The 5,589-nt window shown below is 39.3% G+C and overlaps 1 pseudogene; it reads right to left on the bottom strand.

Moving 5' to 3' along the window:
- Positions 1-1,721: 1,721 nt before the first annotated feature.
- LOC115072769 lies at positions 1,722-4,846 on the bottom strand (annotated as a pseudogene).
- Positions 4,847-5,589: the final 743 nt, after the last annotated feature.

The raw sequence follows: 5,589 nt of genomic DNA, 5'->3' as shown, positions 1-5,589 counted from the left end.
GGTTTTACAAGGCTGGGTGTTGAACCTACGTACTCATACGTGGTAAAGAGATGATGAACTCCTGAGATAAATACTCTTCCTGAGAAAAGGAATTTCTTAGAGCAATACACACTCACAGAAATAAACGTTACCATATATTTATGTTAGATACATTATATATTTAATAAATATATAGATTCACATAAAGGAGAATACAGCAAGCAATACTGTGTTGTTAAGAGCATTCCCTTGGTGTGAGATTCATACAGATTCCTGGAAATAGTTTGGAGGTTTTCCTGGAACCAGGATGATGCACCTTATGTAATCATGCAAAAATGTACCCTAGCAAGTCCACTTTTATTGCAGAAGCATGTCGTCCAACTTACATCTCAACAGTACTGATTATGCCCCATGCTGAAACCACCCTCATGTCCATGCAGAAGAAACACTAGATTAGTAACTATATATTCACCCAATGGAACATCATCTCTAGGGCACGGGGCCATAAAATGCACAGAAACATGGAATTCCAAAAGCAAAGATCAAGGGGTCATCCTGTAAGACGTCCCTGAACAAAGACTAAAAGCTATGAGTGTGATGTAGGCAAAGGTGATCGTGGTGAGAGGGGTGGAACACACACCCCGAGTGTGACAGTGTTCTGGGATGTTTTGTCCTAGGATCTGCTTGCTCACATAATCTATGACAGTGAACTCATGACTTATGTTTTGTTTATTTTTTAATATTTTATTTTTGTTATTTTTTATTACTTTATGTGTATGAGTGTATTGCCTGCATGTATGTGAATGCAGCCATGTTGTACAATGCCACGGAGGTCAGAAGAGAGCTTCGAATTCCCCTGGAACTGGAGTTAGGGATGGTTCGCAGCCACCATGTGGGTGCTGGGAATCCAACCCAGGTCCTCTGCAAGAGCAGTCAGTGCTTTTAACCACTGAGCCATCTCTCCAGCCCATGACTTATGTTTTTAAGGAACTGTACTGGGTCACTAGTTTTCAAAGCTATGATAAAATTTGAAACTTGAAATATCCTAGACAATAAAAGTATACCATGACATAAAAACGTTGAGATGTAGAATCCTAAAATAAGCTTCACAAAAGAAATCGACAGATAAAAATGAAGATAATAATACAACAATGTTGAAGCACACTATTTTCTCTAATTTCTATACAGGAATGACCACCATTACATGAACATTAATGAACAATCTTTAAATCAATTATTTTTTGGTTTCTAATAAAGTATCATTATAGTCTAATAAGTACTTCAACACTACCAGAAAGGCTCTTAAATCCTATATGACCAGGTTCATTTTGAATTCCTTGTTCAGTATAGCTAAGTTAAATAAGTAAATAGAAGTATATTGAATGTATTTTAAACATAATCATATAGTGATATGGTAAGCACGAAAAAATAATACTACACATAAGAATAAACTGTCATTGTTCTAATAATAAAAGTTTTAATCATCTTTAGATAAACATTTTTACTTGCTTCATGAACAATCAAAATAACAGAAATGCAAACACAGTCATGTTATAATGCAGGACACACAAAATATATGTGTATGTGCACACGTGTTCAGTGGTGTCTGTCATTCATGGATATAATGTGTTAACTCTCTAGTGTGTGCATATGAGCATGTGTGTGTGTACGTGTGTGTAAGATGATTGAATAGAATATTAAACATTGTGGACAAATACACAACATACATTTTCTTCAGACGATTAGGGAGATTTTCTTTTCCTGATACAAGGAAAGTAGAAGCTCCATACACTGGGTGCTGACAAGCTCATGAGCAGACAGGGACTCACGCTTGGGAAACACCAGAGACTATTGCAGACAAGTTCACCAGGAGCCAGGGAGGGTGATAAAAAAGAGACAAGCAAACATGACAGACACAGGAGAGTGTGTAAAAGCAGACAAAGGTGCTCACCAGGAGAAGGATGGTTTGGGTAGTGCTGGACTCAGGGGAGGATCCAGGGGAGACACTGGTTCTGTTCATGTGTTTCATTCTCTGCTTGTGTCTGTGCAGAGTGAGCACCATGGAGCTGCTGGCCCACAGCATGAGCCCCACACACATAAGGTCATGCAGTATCAAGTATGTTGCATGTAGTATTTCATGAGTTTTTTCTGTAACTCTTTAAGGAGTATCTAAGGCTCATTTAATCCATCCACATGTAGAATGTGTTTGAAGCAAATCAGTGTAACGAGCATTTCCGTGTCCTCACCCATCAGTGTATTTGTGTGATTTCACATTCTTTTATGCGTGTAGAACTGTATCATGTGTTGCTTTACTAAATGGTACGTTATGAAGAAAACAAGCGTAAGGGGTGATTCCAGCACTCAGCATGTTTAGTTTCCATCAGAGAAAACTTTTCTATTCTCCCCCGTACAGTCTTCCCAGTTTCTAGTAACAACCATTCCATTTTATTCTTCTAAATATTTGACTTATTTACAGGTACAAATGAGTAAGAAAGATGAGAGATGTCTCTCTGTAGCTAGGTTATTTTGTTTAACAAAATGGTACCCAGATGCAACCAAGTTACTGAAATAGCAATATAAATTTTTATGGATAACAGTACCCTACCATGTATGCATGTTGAAATAGACAAACATAAATTGATAAAAACACAATTTATGTCTTGCATAGAACTAGGTCTTTGAACGTATTTTTATTGAAATTTTGTGCATTTCATACAATAATTCTTAATCATATTTAAATCCCCTCAAATATCCCCACAGAACTTCACGCATTCTGTCATATATGTTAAGGCCTATCTGGTCAAGCTTTTGTACCCAAATGTCCCTCCATGCAAGTTCGTCCACTGTAGTCTAGTCAGCCTATCTAGCATCATTCCCTTAAAGAAAGAAGATCAACTCTCCCTCACCCAGTGGGAACTAATTAGTTCCCAATAGCTAGGGTTGGGGCCTGCTGTCAATTTCCCTAGTTCGGTGCTGAGTTTTTGTCTGAGTTAACATGGCTCTTGTGCACCCTGTCACCATTGCTGCAAGTTCACATGAACAAGTCTCAAGAAGCCTCAAAGATTGTTTCCTTTTCGTGCACAAACCCTGGCTCTTACAATCTTTCTGACCCCTCTTCAGCAACGGTCCCCGAGACATGGATGGGGAGGTTATTAAATATAGGAGCCCTATCCAGGGACGCACACTTTGCCCAGTTGTGGCCTTCTGTATGCATCTCACTCTGTTGTATGAGGACGTTTCACCAGTGAGAGTTGAGGGATGTGTTAATATTCTTTCTAACCCCTGTTTTATGTTCCATGAGCCTTAGATATAGAGGTTCCACTGCAGATGTATCACTTAGGGCTGGGAATCTCTCAAACACATATTCTCTGTGTGTGACCAGTTGTGGAAATCTGCAGTAGCCTCCACCTATTGCAAAAAGAAGCTTCTTTGATGAGTGCTGTCCAGCATACTTGTCTGTAAATATAAGGACCTATATTTAGCATACAGCAGGAAATTTAATTCGCCTGGAGATATGACAGAGATAGGATTTTCTCTAGGACCTATGACCTCTCCAGCCATTTGTTTTTAGATATGTTTACAGTGACACCCAGGAGTTCCCTCCCATTGAGAGGGCTTTAAGTCCAATTAGATAGATGTGGATATCCATCCCTGTCTAACCTACCTGCTCCCTCTACAGCTAATATACCCCTATTTTCCCCATTTACCCTTGATAATGCCCATTTCGTATTATCCTTCCTCTCTTGAGCTCCTTCTTCCACTGACCCCCAGGGTTCATCATATTTCCGTCCCTCCTCTCTACCCTGCGGATTACCCCCATTTCCCCATTTCCCCATTTCCCCCTTGCTAACATGTTTCCTACTATCCTTCTCTGTTGGCCTCTTTTCTATTTCTGAAACTCCATGGTTCCTTTCCACTTTCCTGGCTCCTGCAATTACATCGGGATATATACTCACATACAAGGATTTGGTTCTATGGTGTTTTTTTTTTTTTTTTTTTTTCAAATGCCTTGTGCAGACAAGGCAGGGTTGAGATGCAGGGTATCTGACTCATCAACAGAAAAGGATTTACAGCTGGGAAACATCCCGAGACTAGGGCAGCCATATTCACCAGGGCCCAACTTGGATTATACAAAACAGACAAACAGGCCTGCAAAAAGCAGGAAACCGTGTAAAAGCAAACAAAGGTACTGACCAGGAGAAGAATGGTCTTTGTGGTTCTGGACTCACCGAGAAGCTGCTCCTGTTTAAATATTCTATCCTCTGCTTGTGTCTGTACAAGATGCAAACAAGGGAGCTGTTGGCCCACAGCATGAGCCCCATGAACAAGATACCATTAACTGAGAGGTATACTGTAAATAATATGTGACGGATTTTTCTGTGAGTAGCAGAATAACAATAAACAAATGAATTTAGATGTGTTTTTATGGCCCCCGTTTCCAATTACGTTCATAGGAAACTCGACGTTCATAATAAGGGCTGGGATCCAGCTTAGGTACAGGGAAGAGGCAATGTAACTGGGAGATTTGACCTTAAACTTTGAACACCAGGAGAATGGAGGGCTGACGTTGACGGCCTGGAAGACGCTCAGGAAGCAGTGGTACTGACAGACACACCCCTCCCCAACCTGTGGAGACAGAAAAGTAGTTTGCATCCAAAAATCATGGAGGAAGTGTTTCAAAAGCTGCACTAGTCTGAGGAATTCCTTTACATAAGAGAGTTAAGAAGTTGGCTGCAATCAAGTGAATAAGAATCCATTCTGTGAACTTCAACCTGGTCCTGGTGAAGTAAAGAAACAGATAATGGGAGGGCAAGCAGCATTTGCCGAGGACGCCTGCAGTTTGTGACCAGGTCACTCCCACGGACATCCCTTGCTTCCATGCTGTGAGCTCCTACTGTCCGAGTCAGAGGATCCTGCATGGGAAGATGGGATGTGTGCTGTGGTGTGTCCTACATCCAGAATTAGTCACAGTCATAATGTCTGCTTAATTTTTTGTTTTATTAGGAAAAAAATTTTAAAGTTGCATTTTTCAATCAAACTCTCAAAGTATATTCTTTTTTTCTTTTTTTTTAATTAGAAGCAGCATTTCATTACAACAGCATTAACCTATTCAATATCATTTTTCTGAGCTAGGGTACATCTCTTTCAAAATTGGCTGTACATTTCTAGGTTTACAGATGAATTATTACGCTTATATAATCTTTTACTCATTATAAACTCTATAAGACATAAAATTAAATAAGGTTTTAACCTTTAAAAAAGATCTCTATTTCATTATTAAAATATGCAGTTTCATACAGAAAACTTAATTTTTAATGCAATTAACACTAAGGTGTTTGCACATGCATTTCTAATCTCTACATATCTGATTATTACTAGTCACAGTAGGTTACTTTCTGAGCTCCTTGGCATCTGAGCATGGATATAAAGTGGTCAGGTAGATTTTAATGGTAATGTTTCCACATCTACCAATTATTAATGAGTAAATTTTTATGCTTTGAAGAATTATTATTATTATTATTTTACACCCACTTCCCGGATAGCACCCTCCCATAGCCTCCCTCCCCTACTAGAGCCCTTATACTCTGATATCTCTGCTACTGTCTGCTG

The sequence above is a fragment of the Nannospalax galili genome, unplaced genomic scaffold, assembly GCF_000622305.1.
Source record: "Nannospalax galili isolate Female #2095 unplaced genomic scaffold, S.galili_v1.0 scaffold4, whole genome shotgun sequence".
NCBI classification, from domain to species: domain Eukaryota; kingdom Metazoa; phylum Chordata; class Mammalia; order Rodentia; family Spalacidae; genus Nannospalax; species Nannospalax galili.
This window is presented reverse-complemented; position numbering and strand designations above follow the sequence as displayed.